This window comes from Chiloscyllium plagiosum, unplaced genomic scaffold, assembly GCF_037043375.1.
Source record: "Chiloscyllium plagiosum isolate Xiang-an unplaced genomic scaffold, Cpla_swu_hap1 HiC_scaffold_17, whole genome shotgun sequence".
NCBI classification, from domain to species: domain Eukaryota; kingdom Metazoa; phylum Chordata; class Chondrichthyes; order Orectolobiformes; family Hemiscylliidae; genus Chiloscyllium; species Chiloscyllium plagiosum.
In genome coordinates, this window is record NW_028270155.1 from 699,357 (window position 1) to 717,125 (window position 17,769).

The 17,769-nt window shown below is 40.9% G+C and overlaps 1 long non-coding RNA gene across 1 annotated transcript; it reads right to left on the minus strand.

Moving 5' to 3' along the window:
* Nucleotides 1-5,446: 5,446 nt before the first annotated feature.
* On the minus strand, nucleotides 5,447-11,853 carry LOC148147268 (uncharacterized). The gene is made up of 2 exons (XR_015759905.1): nucleotides 11,024-11,853; nucleotides 5,447-7,112 (listed from the first exon to the last, which is right to left on the minus strand). It is a non-coding gene; the product is annotated as an uncharacterized LOC148147268 (long non-coding RNA).
* Nucleotides 11,854-17,769: the final 5,916 nt, after the last annotated feature.

Genomic DNA, 17,769 nt, shown 5'->3' on the forward strand with positions numbered 1-17,769 from the left:
AGCCACATTTGGAATACAGCATACAGTTCTGGTTGCCACATTACCAAAAGGATGTGGATGCTTTAGAGAAGGTGCAGAGGAGGTTCACCAGGATGTTGCCTGGTATGGAGGGCACTAGCTATGAAGACAGGTTGAGTAGATTAGGATTATTTTCATTAGAAAGACAGAGGTTGGGGGGGGGGACGGGGACGGGCGGGGACCTGATTGAGATCAACAAAATCATGAGAGGTATAGACAGGGTGGATACCAAGAAGCTTTTTGCCAGAGTGGGGGACTCAATTACTCGGGGTCACGCGTTCAAAGTGAGAGGGGAAAGTTTAAGGGAGATATAAGTGGAAAGTTTCTTATGCAGATGGTGATGTGTTTCTGAAACGTGTTGCCAGGGGAGGTGGTAGAGGCAGGCACGGTAGTGTCATTTAAGATGCATCTAGACATACATTTTAAATATATGAATGGGCAGGGAGCAGAGGGATACAAATCCTTATAAAATAAGTGACATGTTTAGATCAAGGATCTGGATCGGTGCAGGCTTGGAGAGCCGAAGGGCCTATTCCTGTGCTGTAATTTTCTTTGTAATTTCACAGATTAACTGTACAGCAGCATACGTGTTGTTTGAATTGATGAAGTATTTATGTGTATATTTTTATGACATACAGAGAATACAGATCAGAGGCCATTGATAGTTTGAGTTGCATTTAGAATCAGGTTTCAGTTCAGAAGAAACAGGCTTTCAGTATAGAAAAGTTTTGCCTCAATAGAAGTCTGTGAACTTTCCAAACTGAGAGATTTTGTGCAGAAGCTTTTAAGGCGTTAGATCTGTCAGGAGGTTTAGGCCATCAGAACTGGAAATTAGTTTCTAGTCCATTAAAATAGGATAGAATCATCTCAATAAGAAATTAAAGAATTAAGATAGGAGTGACACTTCATTGAGATTGGGTATCTGTAAAATGTTTTGCTGGGGTAATATTGAGCTGAAATTGTGTTGCTGGAAAAGCGCAGCAGGTCAGGCAGCATCCAAGGAACAGGAGAATCGACGTTTTGGGCATAAGCCCTTCTTCAGGAATGAGGAAAGTGTGTCCAGCAGGCTAAGATAAAAGGTAGGGAGGAGGGACTTGGGGGAGGGGCATTGGAAATGTGATAGGTGGAGGGAGGTCAAGGTGAGGGTGATAGGCCGGAGTGGGGTGGGGACGGAGAGGTCAGGAAGATGATGGGGTAATATTGAGATTTTGTTTTGCTGTTTATGTTAAGATCTTGCTAATCGATAGCTTTTTTAAATTTCTTTTTCTGTGACATAAACATCTATTTGTTTGTTGAAGAACATCATCAGCCTTGTGAATATCTTCAGTGAATAACCACCATAGTAGACTCATAGAAGTACAGAAGGAGGAGCTTATGGTCACTGAGTCTGTGCCAGTCAAAAACAACTAACTATTCCAATCCAATTTTCCAGCACTTGGTCCATAGCCTTGTATAGCTTGGCATTGCAAGTGCACAACTAAATAGTTTTTAAATATTAAGAGGGTTTCTGCCTCTACTACCCTTTATAGGCAACAAGTTCCAGATTCCCATCACCAGATGGGTGAAGCAAACTTTCCTCACATCCCCTCTAAACCACCTGTCCCTTACATTTAATCAATGCCACTGGTCATTGACCCTCCACCAAAGAGATAAGTTCCTTTCTGTCTATCCTACTTATGTCTTTCATAATTTTATACATCTTAATCATAACCACCTCACAATCTCCTCTGCTCCAAGGAAAACAACCCCAGTCTATCCAATCTTTTTTTTATAACTAAAACTTTCCAGTCCAGACAACATCCTGGTAAATCTCCTCAGATTCCTCTCCTGTATTATCACATCCTCTTATAATGTGGTTTCCAGAACTACACACAATAACACTAGCTGTGGCCTAAACAAATTTTTATATAGTTCCAGAAGAACCATGTCCTCGGCAATGATTGGACCTTCACCTGCATACATCATAAACAATCTGCTGGTCAAGGATAGGCTAAATAGGCCCCAGTGGGTTGGCAAGCAATGAGTACAATCTTTCTAAAATCTTCACTCATGAAGAAATGACAAAAGATTTTGGAGTAGTGGTTTCCATCATACTACAATCCAGGAAGTTTAAGTTAACAAACTTTGAATCTCCTCCGGGCTGTGCACTGTTTTCTTTACTTTTTATCCTCAACATGAATATTTCTTGATCAGATTATACTGACATAATGCTCTTAAAATGTGATGATAGGGTACTTGTAGCTCACCTCAGGATTAACCAAGTAAACAACAGGAAATCAGGGAGAGGTTTGTAAATTGGTGTGATAAAAATTCTCTTAAATTGAACAAAAGCAAGAAGAAAGAGCTAATTATAGACTTGATGAAGAAGCCAGTTAGTGATATTGTAGTTTTAAGGACCTATAACGTAGACACTGAAAAGTTACTAACCGTAAGTATCTTGGTGTCAAAGTGGATGATAAGTTGATTTAGAGAAAATACAGAGCTATCATGGGCAAGGGACATACATGATCATACTATCAAAGAAGATCAAAAATCATTTCAAGTTGATTTCACAATCATGAAACCCATTTGTATGATTGTCGTGAGAGTGCTATGCTAGGGTCATACAGCAAAGAGAGGCCCTTCATCAGCGGGTCTGCGCCAACCTATCTACACTAAAACAAAGAACAGCTTAGGAACAGGTCATTCAGCCTATCAAGTTTGTATCAACACATGACTCCTTTCTAAACTAAAAACCTTTTGCCTCTACCCTGTTCATATCCCTCTATTCCCTGCTTATTCATGTCTCTGTCAAAAATCCTCTTAAATGTTGCTGTTGTGTCTGCTTCCACCATCTCCACTGGCAGCACATTCCTGGTACTCGTCATCCTCTGTGTAAAAAAAACTTGCCTTTCACGTCTCCTTTAAACTTACCCCTTTTACCCATAACCTATGCCCGTAGTCATTGACACCTCTACCCTGGGGGAAAAAGACTGATTATCCATTCTATTCATGCCTCTTATAATTTTGTGAATTGCTATCAGGTTGTCCCTCAGCCTCCAACGTTCAAGTGAAAACAAATCAAGTTTGTGCACTCTCTCCTACAATTAATACGCTCCAAACCAGGCAACATCCTGGTAAACAGTTTTTGTACTTTCTCCAATATCACCACATCATTCTGGTAGTGTGGTGACCAGAACTGTACACAATATTACAAATGTGGCCTAACCAAAGTTCTATATAGCTACAACATGACTTGCCAATTTTTATACTCTACACCCCAACCAATGAAGGCAATCATGCCAGATGTCGTTTTGAACACCACATCCACTTGTGTGGTCACTTTCAGGGAACCTGTATACCCACATCCTTTTGCATGTTCTGAAGAAGGATCACTGGATCCAAAACAATAACTCTGATTTCTCTCCACAGATACTGGCAGACCTGCTGAGTTTTTCCACCAATTTCTTTTATCTTCTGTATGTTAATGCTTCTAAGGGTTCAGCCATATACTATATACTTCCCTTCTGCATTAGACTTTTAAAAATGCATCACCAAGCATTTTTCCAGGTTAAATTTTATTTGCCATTTCTCCCCCAAGCCTATCTATATCCTGCTGTATCCTCTGGCAATCTTCAGAAATATCCATGGCTCCCCCAATCATTGTGTGGTCCACAACTTACTAACGAGACTACTCACGTTCTCCTCCAAATCATTTATATATATATTACAAACAGGGGTCCCAACACTGATACCCAATGGAACACCACTGGTTACAGATCTTCAGTCAGAAAAACACTCTTCCACTGCTACTCTCTGTCTTCCATGGCTAAGACAGTTCTGTATCGACCTTACCAGTTCATTGCAGATGCTGTATGATTTCACCCTATGTATCAGCCTGCCAAGAGGGACCTTGTCAGAGACCTTGCTGAAGACCATGTAGACAATGCCCACCACGCTGCTGTCATCAATCATCTTTGCCATTTCCTCACAAAACTTTGTAAGGCATGACCTCCCTTGTACAAAACCATGCTGCCTATCACTAATGAGTCCATAAGTTTCCACATGTGAGTAAATCATATCCCTAAAAAATCTTCCCAATAACTTCCCTATCACGGACAGAAGGCTCACAGGCCTGTAATTTCCCAGATTATCCCAGTTTCCCTTCTGAGACAAAGGAAAAACATTGGTTATTCTCCAGTCCTCTGGAACCTCTCCTTTGACTAAACAGAATACAAAGATTGCATATGAAGCCCCAGCCATTTTCTCCCTCGCTTCACTTAGTAATCTGTGGGATAGATTCTATCTGACCCTGTGCACATACTGACCTTAATGCTTTTCAAAATATCCAACGCTTTTTTTTATATCGACAAACCCTAGATTATCAACATTCCTCTCTCTACACTCACCATCCACTATGTCTTCCTCCTTTGTGAATACTGATACAAAATATTTGTTAAAGACCTCATCCACTTCCTCTGGCTCCATGCATGAATTTTTTCCTTTGTCCTTGAGTGAACCTACCCTTTTCCCTAGATACATTCTTGCTCTTACATATGTATAAAACACCTTGGAATTTTGTTAATTCTGTTTGCCAAGGACATTTTATGGACCTTTTTAGCCCTCCTAATTCCTTATTTGAGTTCTTTCCTGCTTTATTTATATCATTTGATTTGGACAGGTTGGGCGAGTGGGCAAATCAATGATAGATGCAATATAATTTGGATAAGTGTGAGGTTATTCACTTTGGAAGCAAAAACAAGGTGGCAGATTACTACCTGAATGGCTGTAAAAAGAGAGGGGAGTATGCCGTGTCCTTGTGCACCAGTTGCTAAAGGTAAGCAGGTGCAGCAGGCAGTAAAAAAGGCAAATGGTATGTTAGCCTTCATTGCAAGAGCTTTCAAGGACAGGGATGTGTTGCTGTTATACAGGGCCTTGGTGAGGCCACATCTAGAATATTGTGTGCAGTTTTGGTCTCCTTATCTGAGGAAGGATGCTCATGTTCTTGTCCACTTTTAAGCCTAGCAAACCTCCCAATACTTCATAACTCTCTCTGTTAAAGAACCTCACAATCCCTCTTCCTAAATTCTGTACCAAGATCCTCCTCCTCCAAATATGAAATATTCATTTAACAAACTACCAATCTGCTCTGGCTCTGCACACAGATTGACTCTTGGTTCCTACTCTTTCCCAGGTTATCCTCTTCCTCTTAATGTACTTATACAATATCTTAGGATTCTCCCTAATCTTACCCACCAGTGTTTTTCTCATGCCCCCTTTTTGCTCTCCTAATTGCTTTCATAAATTCCCCTCTGCACTTTTTGCACTAGAATCTATGAGCTCCTAAACTCAATTGTGCCCTTCTTAGTAAGAACCTTTAAAATGAGCTGATGTATGGGTGATGATATGCATTCAAGGTGGGACTTGCTGATTATTCCAATTACACTAATAGTTTTAATATATATTTTAATTAAAGTTACATTTTTGTGAGAAGAGCAACTTTTTCCCCTGTTCTGAACTATTTAACAAACAAATAACATGTCTATAATTAATTTCTTTATGGACAATAAATTCAGAATGGAGTGAACTGATATGTAGAACCTGGTACATCTAGTTACCTCAGAAAAACAAAATACAGGAAATCTGAAATAAAAGTAGAAAATGCTGAAAATGCTCAGCGGGTCAGGCAGCATCAGATGAGAGAGAAACAGAATTAATATTTTAAGACTATGATCTTTCATCAGAACCATTTGAATGAAGGCCACTGACTTGAAATGTTAAGCCAGTGCTGCCAAACTTTTAAGCAATGTGGCTCCATTTCATAACTTTAAAAATTGGCATAACCCCTCTGAGAGAGCAGGGTTTTTAACTGACAGTAATTTTTTTAAAGGCAGTCTTCCAATGGGCTTTTTGGAGCAGGAATTGGACCTCAAGGATCAGTCAATTAACCTATGCTCCATCGTTAAAAAAGGGAGAATTTCAAGGAACCTCAGAATTGTTACATTCAGTGGATTATAGCAACTATCACTAACTTGGAACATAATTGCTGGTTGTGGCTTAGTTTGTGAAGCCCTGTATAAATTCTTTCTCTCTCTCCACAGATCCTGCTTGACTCCCTAATTTATCTTAATTTTAGTTAATAAACAATAATTGCATCGCACCAAATGATGGTAGGATACATATTAAACACTTAATCAGTCATCTGTGCTGTTGACCTTTTTGTGATCTTCAGGCTCCAGAATTTCACATTCCATATTTGTTCTTGTTTTGCTTCCTCTTCCTGTATATCTCATTGTTTATCCCACTCCTCACTGGCTGTGACTTTTTAAAGCTTGTCAATTTGGCATCATGAATGAGTCACGCTGAAATTTGAAAGTGCATTTTTATGTATATGTGCATTGTACATAGTTAAATGCTTCATCATCTCATTTGTAATTATATATAGACGGATGAATGAGATTTCCACTGTCCCCACTTGCTGTCTAGCCAAACTACATGCAAAGAGAATGGGTTTGTGAGAATCAGTGGGGAAAGACCCACTGTTGAGCTTAATTGTACACTGTTACTGTAAAGAGATGTGAAAGGTCAAACCCTTCCTATTAACCCAGCTACCAGTACCCTATTCAGTAAAGATGGTGACAGAAATGCAATCTCCTCTACTGGCTGCAATTAACATTAACTAAAACTGCCAGTCACACAGTCATCATAAGAAAACTCATCTTCCTGGAACATTTGGAGAGAATGTGCAACAAGTGAACAAATTCAATCATGCCTGCCCCTTATCGTGCTTCATACTGAAGTGTTAGGCTTACAACAAAAAAAAGACTAAATGTGGTTTGGTATTACTGGAGTTCCATCATAGTCTTAAAGGTGGATTTGAAAAATATTCAAATTGGTTGATCCCAAAGTTCAGTACAAAGAGGTTCTGGCACCTTCTGTTATGGAAGAATGACTATTTTTTTCTGCAGTTTTTCCTCTGGGAACAGAAATCTCCTGACGATATGGTCCAGTTCCTCTAGTGCAATCTGTGCATGCAATACCACTACTTCATCTTCATCAGTCTGGTTCACATACTTTAACAATCGATAGAGATCTCGTAGAACTTCATCCAGAATCTGCAGCAATGAAGACAGCAGGATTAACTCAAAATAATTGAATACACAGAAATAGGAAGAGACAGGTCAAACTCCTAATAGCCAGCTAATGAAGGATGAGTCCAGAACTAACCTGTCAATAGATTTAAACCAAGTAAAAAGAAAACATTACAAGTATATAGTTCATAACTCAGCCTCATCCCAATGCCAGTAAGTGTCTCTTTATACCTCTTTGGTAAATTCACTACGAAAACTGTCTTTATACATGATCAAGCAACAATCTAATTAATGACCTCTGTTAGAGTCCTTGCTGATTTTTCATTATTTTTATTTTATTCTTTTATGAATTTTGGTTTGGAGCTGTGAATTGAGAACTGCAAGCTGAAAATGAACTTTGGACTGTGGGCAACAGCTTGTATTAAAAATGGAACAAAGAACAAACAAGCTGTTGATTGTTTGTGAGGTGAGACCTTGATCTGAATTGCAGGTTAATTCTTGATCCAAAAGGTTCTATGGGACTAGTTATTCAAATGCCTAATTAGGAACCATTGGGGTAAATGTTGAAGGTCTTTGAAGGTTTTAATTTTACTGTGTTGTAAATACAGAGATCGGGAGATTGATTTAATTTGGCTGTATGTCTCAGTGTTACAACACCTGGAACTGAATATAATTAACCACAAGACCAGAAACTACAATACAATTAACAGAGTGAGAGGCTCAAATCCATATTAGCACTGAGAGATACAAAGAAAGGGAGAGAATCAACTCCATAACAAAAAAATCCTCCATCTCCCCACAACACCTCTCCCTCAGACAGTACTTTCCTCTTCTACTTTCCCCAAAGTATTTTACTCATAACTCCAGCCACACTGAATCTACACTCTAGTCCCTCTCCAATAAGGGAATACTCCATTTCTTGGAAGACAAACTCTGCTCTTTACTTCCACCTTAACCCACTGCTGCTTATCCCCAACTCTCTCTCCCAGCTCCACCCTTCAACCAAAACCTCCTGTTTCCTTTTACATGGCTAATGCTGCTTTCCTGACAGGGCTGGATCAGTAAAATGTCTGAGATCAGGTCCAGGTTATACAATTACAATTTCACCAGTTCAGCAGCTTGAAAGAGTCATTGCACTAGGATCGCAGTGAATTCGACTTGACTGAACATAGGTTTTTTTGTAGACCGTACAAGAACTAACATTAGGCAACCCAACAAACAGACACCTAATCATTAACTGACAGAAAACTCCTGCCACATCTGAAGTTTCACCTGTGAAAGTGGGTGAAGGAACATAGGACCAGATTCAGGAGAGCTATTGGGGGGGGGGGGGGGGGCGAGGAACAGGACGAGAAGGGTACGGGGTGAGGAAGTGTTGGGGAGATGAAGAGGGTGGGGAGGGCAAGGAGAGGGGAAGAGGGTCAGGAAAAGAAAAGAGGGAAGGCTCGGGGGAGGAGTTGGGGAGACAAGGAGGAGATTGGTGGGAAGAATGGGAGAGGGAGAAGGGAGAGGGAAGGCAAGTGGGAATGAGAAGGGAATAAGAAGTCAAGTGGAAGAAGTGGAGGTCAAGGGGTTGGGATAGGGGAAGGGAGAGACAGGAAGACAGCAAGGCGAGTGCAAAGAACTGACTGGAAGGAGAAGGGTAGAGGACAGAGTGAGGGAAAAGGAGGAAAGAAAAGAGGGGTAGAAAGGGGAAGACAGAGGGAGCAGGGAGCTAACAGGGAGGGAGGGAGGGGACGATGTTATGGGCCAAACTTGAGAACCTCAGAATATACTAAGAGGATAACCTAGACACAAACTTTTTCTTATTTTAAAGGCAAGTTCCAGTCGTTGTGTTCCAGATGTAATTCGATTGATCAAAACGACCAGATTTCAAGCAAAACACACTTTATTCATACACTATAGTTAAAATACAATAAAGGTAGGAAGGTGATGGCCCAGTGGTATTATCCCTGGACTGTCGACCCAGATAACATTCTGGGGACCTGGGTTCGAATCCTATCACAGCAGATGGTTAAATTTGAATTCAATATGAAGGAAGGGCTGTTGATGTCATATACATGGATGTTATCTACCTAGACTTCCAAAAGGCCTTTGATAAGGTGCCACACGGGAGACTGCTGAGCAAGGTGAGGGCCCATGGTGTTCGAGGTGAGCTACTGGTATGGATTGAGGATTGGCTGACTGACAGAAGGCAGAGAGTTGGGATAAAAGGTTTTTTTTCGGAATGGCAGCCGGTGACAAGCGGTGTCCCGCAGCTGTTGGGGCCGCAGCTGTTCACATTATATATTAATGATCTGGATGAAGGGACTGGGGGCATTCTAGCGAAGTTCGCCGATGATACAAAGTTAGGTGGACAGGCAGGTAGTACTGAGGAAGTGGGGAGGCTGCAGAAGGATCTAGACAGTTTGGAAGAGTGGTCCAGGAAATGGCTGATGGAATTCAATGTGAGCAAATGCGAGGTCTTGCACTTTGGAAAAAAGAATACAAGCATGGCTTACTTTCTAAACGGTGAGAAAATTCGTAAAGCCAAAGTACAAAGGGATCTGGGAGTGCTAGTTGAGGAGTCTTTAAAGGTAAACATGCAGGTTGAGTCCATGATTAAGAAAGCGAATGCAATGTTGTCATTTATCTCAAGAGGGTTGGAATATAAAAGCACTGTTGTGCTACTGAGACTTTATAAAGCTCTGGTTAGGCCCCATTTGGAGTACTGTGTCCAGTTTTGGGCCCCACACCTCAGGAAGGACATACTGACACTGGAGCGTGTCCAGCGGAGATTCACACGGATGATCCCTGGAATGGTAGGTCTAACATATGAGGAATGGCTGAAGATCCTGGGATTGTATTCATTGGAGTTTAGAAGATTAAGGGGCCATCTAATAGAAACTTACAAGATAATACATGGCTTGGAAAGGGTGGACGCTAGGAAATTGTTTCTGTTAGGCGAGTAGACTAGGACCCGTGGACACAGCCTTAGAATTAGAGGGGGTAAATTCAGAACAGAAATGCGGAGACATTTCTTCAGCCAGAGAGTGGTGGGCCTGTGGAATTCATTGCCACAGAGTGCAGTGGAGGCTGGGACGCTAAATGTCTTCAATTGATAAATTCTTGATGTCACAAGGAATTAAGGGCTATGGGGAGAATGCGGGTAAGTGGAGTTGAAATGCCCATCAGCCATGATTGAATGGCGGAGTGGACTCGATGGGCCGAATGGCCTTACTTCCGCTCCTATGTCTTATGGTCTTATGATCATTGGCTGATGGCACAGTGGTTAGCACTGCTGCCTCACAGCACCAGAGACCTGGGTTCAATTCCCACCTCAGGTGAGTGACTGTGTGGAGTTTGCACATTCTCCCCGTGTCTGCGTGGGTTTCTTCCGGGTGCTCCGGTTTCCTCCCACAGTCCAAAAATGTGCAGGTTAGGTGAACTGGCCATGCTAAATTGCCCATAGTGTTAGATGTAGGGGAATGGGTCTGGGTGGGTTGCACTTCGGCAGGTTGGTGTGGACTTGTTGGGCCGAAGGGCCTATTTCCACACTGCAAGTAATCTAATCTAAAAAAAAATGTAAGTCCTGGATGAAGTTGTTGATGGAAAGGACATTGTTTACATCTAAAGATTAATTTTCACTGAGTGCTAGTTACTGACTACTGGTTGCTGTCTCTTTATGAATGTTAAATTGCCACCAGAGTCTGTAATTATTATTAAAATAGAGGAACTAGATTAGACATAGATGATACAGAAACCTCTTTCAGCACTACTGGGAACACCCCCAGACAGGATAGCACTGTCTTAGTATTGCAGTAGAATGTCAGCAAACCCAAATCTCTGCAAGCAGGTACTATGAGCTTTCTTCAGAGAATCTAACACCACATAGTTGATTATTGCCCCTTCCTTTTGCTGCAATAAAGATTTAAACTGTAAATGACTTCCCTTACCTGGAATGTCTTTTCACTGAGTCCACGGAGTAAGAGAGTGATGACATGAACTGCAGCTCGACGCACCTCAGATTCCCGTTCTGTCTTCACAATGGCTGTAAGACATTCTGTCACCTGGAAGGAAGTTTCAGAGACAATGAGTGACTTTATGTAGGCAGCAAGGAACTGTTGTCAGGCCTCCAGGAAGAACTCATACATTTTCCCAGTATTGAGTGCCATGCTGAAGCCAGGTTGATCATGACTGAAAATTCATTTTCTCAAAGCAGCTCCCTGGAACCTAGTGCATCAGCAATCTAGGTCAGTGCTCACAGCAGCAAACATCACACACTTTAGATCATATTTTGGATTATTATTATACCGTCCTTGTTGGTTTTGGTATATTAATTTGGAAGCATAACAAGGCCATTGAGAGACTCCGAAGAGATTCAAGATGATACCAGGATCGATACAACAGTAATAAGGCTAAGCAGTGAGTCATTTATGACACTACATGGGCCACAGGTGGGGGTGTAAGAGAAACATTGAGGGAATCTGCAGTTGAGGAAAAATGAAGACACGTTGGAAGTGATATCGTGGAAGGACCAAGGCGCAGGCAGAAGGATTAGTTTAATTTGGTGTCATAGTGGGCTGAATGTCCCTTTCCTGTATTTTAAGGTAACATCATTGAAATAGATAAAGTTGAGTTGGAGGAACTGGACAAGTGGACTGCAGTCCTTTCAGGGAAAGCAGAATGTGAAAGCATTTAGTTGAAAAAGCCCTTGACAGCCCATTTCCCTGAATTCTGCCCTTAGCTTCACCCTCCCTCCCGAAACCACAATAGGATTCCCCTTGTTCTCACTTACTATCTCCAGCATGATGCAATCATCAAAGTTTGTTTGTAAGACCTTCCAACAATCGATGGCTGACAGTAATTCAATTTTATCAGCAAGAACACTGATGGATTGTGAGAATTCATCAAATTCAGTGGCCAAAAAAAGTTCCCTTTTGTCCTTTCGAAATACAGTGCCATTTATTAAGTTGTGTTGTCTTTTGTGTAAGTGTTTTTGCTTTGATATTAAAAGGAAATGTGGTTCTAATTCTGAATTATAGCTTTGTTATTAACCAGTTTTGTAATTTGATTATAGAAATAAATCTTGTTTTGTAATAATTGGATTTTTTTGAGTCAATTAAAGAAACCTCGTGAAAATTCCTTCTATTGTGGACAGCAGCACTACAAAAGAGAAAAATGGCCATTTTGGTGATTGAATCACAACATTTACAATAGTGTAGTACTGCAGAACTTTAGTATTGCTGGAAAAAGACATTTTGTCAAAGATGTTTTTTTCTTGCACTCACCAGAACAATTTACAAGTATAACAATTCAAGTGGAAAACCAACATTAGTTGCGATTGGGCAATTAGGCAACATTTGCTGAATAATCCTGAATGTGCAAAGGATTATGCTAACAAGCAATTTGGGATCAGACAGGCAGGAGGAGGGAAGAACACAGCAAGCCAGGCAGCATCAGGAGGTGCAGAAGTCGACCTTTCGGGTGTAACCCTTCTTCAGGAATGGGGATGGGTGTGGGGGGGAGCTGTAGATAAAGGGGGTGGCAGTGGCAGGGTGGTGAAGTGGGGATAGGTGAAGACAGGTAGTTGGTACAACCTGGTTGGTTAATGGGAGGTTTGAATCCGGGTGGTGGAGTGGAAGGGAGGGGGAGGGGCTGCCGAAGGGAAGTTATTTGAAATTGGAGAACTCCAGGCTGTAGGCTGCCCAGGTGGATGGTCATGTCAAAAAAGGTGTGGTTGAGGGAATGAAAATGGGTGGAGACTGGGAGGTCCGGTCTGCCCCTGTTGGTCTGGCTGCCACGCTCGGTGAATTATTCCCTAAGTTTATGTTGTGAAGTCTTTGTGATTGAGGATAAAGCGGATGAGTTGTAGGACGGTGTTCGGAAATTGGCAGTTGTTGGTGTTGAATACTGAGGCTGTTGCCGCGATGCCATCATTGTGGGGGATGCTGGTGTAGAATGCGGAAACATCCATTGTGACGAGGAATGTTCCTGATTTGAATGGTCCATGGGTGCTGAGTTTCTAAGAAATCCATAGTGTCGTGACAGAAGCTGGGGATCCCCTGCATGTCGAAGGCTTCAAGATGCCTTCGACCTAGCCAGAGACGTTCTCACACAGGGTCCCATTGCCTGAAACGATGCGATGTCCTGGTGTATCGGCTTGGTGTACCTTTGGAAGGCAGTAGAAGTCGCCTATGCGAGAAGTACGTGGGATGAGGGTGAATAGGAAACTCTGAAGGACTGGATCCAAAGTCCTGATCAATGTTTTTATTTCACTGGTGTGTTTTTTGGTTGGATCACTTACAGTTAACCTGAGAATGTAACTTTTTATTCAAGTTTTGTGATTTACATATGAAAGAAGTGAAACTATCATGATCTTCCTAACAGATGAGAGACTTAACAAATAATCTAGACATTTTTCAATGTATAATTTCAGTTACATCACACTGTAAACTTTTAGTATAAATTTTGTGTCTTACAATTGTGTACTCCACAACCACCTGATGAAGGGGCAGCGTTCCGAAAGCTAGCGCTTCCAATTAAACCTGTTGGACTATAACCTGGTGTTGTGTGATTTTTAAACCTTGTATACCCCAACACCGGCATCTCCAGAAAGTGAAGGAGAAGGTGATAGGTTGGAGAGGAGCGTGGAGCGGATAGATGGGAAAGGTGATGGACAGGTCAGGAGAGCAGTGCCGAGTTGGAGACTTGGGACTGGAATAATGTGGGGGGAGTGGAAATGAAGAAACTTGAAATCCACATTGCTCGCACGTGGTTGCAGGGTCCCAAGGTGGAATATGAGGCGTTCTTCCTCCAGGTGTCGGGTGGTAAGGATTTGTTGATGGAGGGGGCCCAGGACCTGCATGTCCTTGACGGAGTGGAAGAGGGAGTTGAAGTGTTAGGCCACGGGGTGGGGAGTTGGTTGGTGCGGGTGTCCCAGAGATGTTCTCTGAAACAATCTGTAAGTAGGCGTCTTGTCTCCCTGATGTAGAGAAGATCACATTGGGTGCAATGGATACAGTAGATGACATTGTAATCCAGAATTAGAACAACATCCCCTTTTAATATCAAAGTAAACACACAAATCACAAAAGATAACTCAATAGATGGCATTTAGAAAAGACAAAAAAACACTTTATTGTGCACTGGTCTGAAAATCAAAACGCAGAATTTAATGAATTCTCATAATCCATTGGTTTTCTTGTTGATAAAAATGAATTTCTGACCGCCATAGACTATTGGAAGGTCTTCTAAGTAAGCTTTGGCTTGGACAGAAATTAGTCTGATTCCATGTCTTTGGAAATCATCTCAATTCAACTTCTCAGGGTTTACAAGGTAGTCAAGAGACCGAGATCTGAAAAGCTGGTCAGATTTCAAGTCCATAAGAAAGAGTTTCTCTACATATTTAAAAAGGGAAAAAGTACAAAGTGACTATCGATCCTAAAGAAAGTAAATTGGTGGAATGAATATTTGAAAATAAGGAAACGGCAGAAGAATTGAACACTTCTTTTGCATGTCTTCATTCTAGAGAATATAGGCAACATCCCAGAATTAGGCAATATGAGGAAACGGAAGGGAGGAAGAAAGAAATTACAATAATCAGGCAAGTGATACTAAGCAAATTGTTGGAGCTGTGAGCTAACAACTATCTAGATCTTGATGGTCTTAATCCTAGAGTCTTAAATGCAGTAGGCTAGTGAGATAGTTGACGTGTTGGCCACAATTTTTCCAAAACCTACTAGATTTGGGGGGAGGTTCCTCTAGATTGGAAGATAGCAAATATAACTGCATTATGCAAAAAGGGACTCAGACAGAAAGCAGGAAATCCAGACCAGTTAACTTAAAAGTTGTCATAGGAAATTAGAGCTCATATTAAAGATGTTATAGCAGGATATGTGGAACAATCCAAGGTAATCATGTAGAATTAACCTGGTTTTGTGAAAGGGTAAATCATGTTGAACCATCTGTTGGAGTTGGAGAGTCAAAATCATACAGCACAGAAACAGACCCTTTGGTCCAAACAGTCTATGCCAACCTTAAGCCCAAATTAAACTAGTCCCAGCTGCCCGCATTTCACCCATTACCCTCCCAACATTGCTTATTCATGTACTTATCTAAATGTCTTTTAAAAGTTGTAACTGTCCCCGCAACCACCATTTCCTGTGCAAGTTCATTCCACAGATGAACCTCTTGCTGTGTAAAATAATTGCTCATGTCTTTTTAAAATCTTTCTTCTCTCACCTTAAAAATATAGCCCCTAGTTTTGAAATCCCCCACCTGAGGGAAAAGACATCTACCATTCATGTTATCTATATCCCTCATGATTTTATAAACCTCAATAAGGTCACCCTTCAACTTCCTACGCTATAGTGAGAAAATGTCCCAGCCTCTTCCCATAACTCAAACCTTCCATCCCTGGCAACATCCTAGTAAATCTCTTCTGAACCCTCTCCAGCTTAATATCCTTCCTATAACAGGGAGACTTGAACTGGATACAGTAACTCAAGAGGCCTCATCAACTTCCTGTACAATCTCAACATAACTTCCCAATTCCTATACTGAAAGATCTGTGCCAAGAAGGCAACCTTAAGAAGGTTAGATGCCTTCTTAACCACGCTATCTATATGTGATGCAAACTTCAAAGAATTATATACTGGAACCCCTCAGTCTCTCTGGTCTATAACACTGCCCAAGGTCCTATTTTTAATTGTATAAGTCTTGTCTTTGCTTGTTTTACCAAAATGCAATACCTCACATTTACCCAAGTTAAATTGCATTTGCCATTCTTCAATCCATTAACCCAATCGATCAAGATCTCTTTGTAATCTTACATAACCTTCTTCATTGTCCACGATACCACCAATCTTGGTGTCATCCACAAATTTACTAACCATGCTTTCTACATTCTCATTTAAATCATTTACATAAATGACAAACAAAAGTGACCTAGCACTGATCCCTGTGGAACACGTTGGTCACAAGCCTCCAGTCTGAAAAACACCCCTCTGCCATCACACTCTGTCTACTACTCTTAAGCCAATTTTGCATACAATTGGCAAGTTCACCTTGAATCCCACGTGATCTAACTTTACTAATTAGTTTATCATGTGGAATCTTGTCAAAGACTTTAGTAAAGTCCAAGTAAACAAGGTCTACCGCTCTGCCCTCATCAATCTTCTTGGTTACTTCCTCAAAAAACTCAATAAAGTTTGTGAGACACAATTTCCCTTGCACAAAACCATGCTGACTATCCCTACTTATTTCTTGCCTCTCTAAACACACATAAATCCTATCTTTCAGAATTATCTCCAACAACTTATCCACTGTTGAAGTCAGACTCACAGGTCTATACAGAGAAACTTTGATTATCTGAGCGACACAGGCAATTGAGTGCCGGATAATCGAATGCTGGATAACATAGTTTAGCCAAGCATCGGGACCGTACAATCTTGGTCGGATAATCGAAACTCAGAGTCGAGGTTCCTCTGTAGTTCCCAGGCTTTTCTTTGCATTCCTTCTTAAACAAAGGCACAATATTAGCTACTCTCCAGTCATTCGGCACCTAACCCAATCTACAGATAATACAAATATTTCTGCAAGGAGCCCCACAATTTACTCCCTAACCCCCCACAAAGACCTGGGATACACTAGATCAGATCCCAGAGATTTATCCACTTTTATATTTTCCAAGATTTCCAGCAATTCCTCTTTTGTAACGTGAATTGTTTTCAAACATCAATAGTTATTTCCCTGAGTTCTCTGGCCTCTATTTCTTTGTCCACAGTAAAAACTGATGCAATACATTCATTTAATATCTCTCCCTTCTTCTGAGGTTCAACACAAAGATGACCTCTTGAACTTTAATGGGGCCTACACTCTCTCTCAAGTTGTTCTTTTGCTCTTAATGTATTTGCAGAATCTCTTTGACTTATCTTGAACCTTATTTGCTAAAGCTATTTCATTTCTTCTCTTTGCCTTCCTGATCTCACTTTTAAGAATGTCCCGACCCTCTCTATACTGTTTAAGAACTGTATTTGAATACAGTTGTTTATATCTAATCTATGATGCTTTTTTATTCTTGACAACAGCCTCAATATCTTTATTCATTCATTGTTCTCTAATCCAATCAGCCTTACCTTTCACTCGAACAGAAACATAATGATTCTCAACTCTCGTTATCACATTTTTGAAAGTCTCCCACTTCTCAGACATACCTTTATCTGCGAACAGTCGACTCCAATCAACTTTTGAAGTAATGTGTTGTGGCTAAAGGGGAATATAGAAAATAGGAGCAGGAATACACCATTCGGCCTTCTGAGCCAGCTCAGTCATTCATTATGATCATGGCGGATCATCCATCTCAACATTCCCCATATCCCTGATCCCAAAGAATTATAACTGCTTGAAATTATTCAATATTTTGGCCTTAACTGCTTTATGTTGGACAGAAACTAAACAAAAAAATTAATGTACATGGGATTTGGAATGGTGTATTGTGATGGATGGATAGAAAATAAATTGGCAGATAAGAAACAAAGAGTAGAAGCAAATTGTTCTTTTTTTCTGTACAGCAGGCAGTAACTAGTTGGGTGCTGAAGGGAATAGTGCTAGGACCACAGCTACTCACAATATATGGTAATAATTTGGATAAGGGAACTGAATGTAATATCTCTAAATTTGCAGATAACACAAAGCAAAG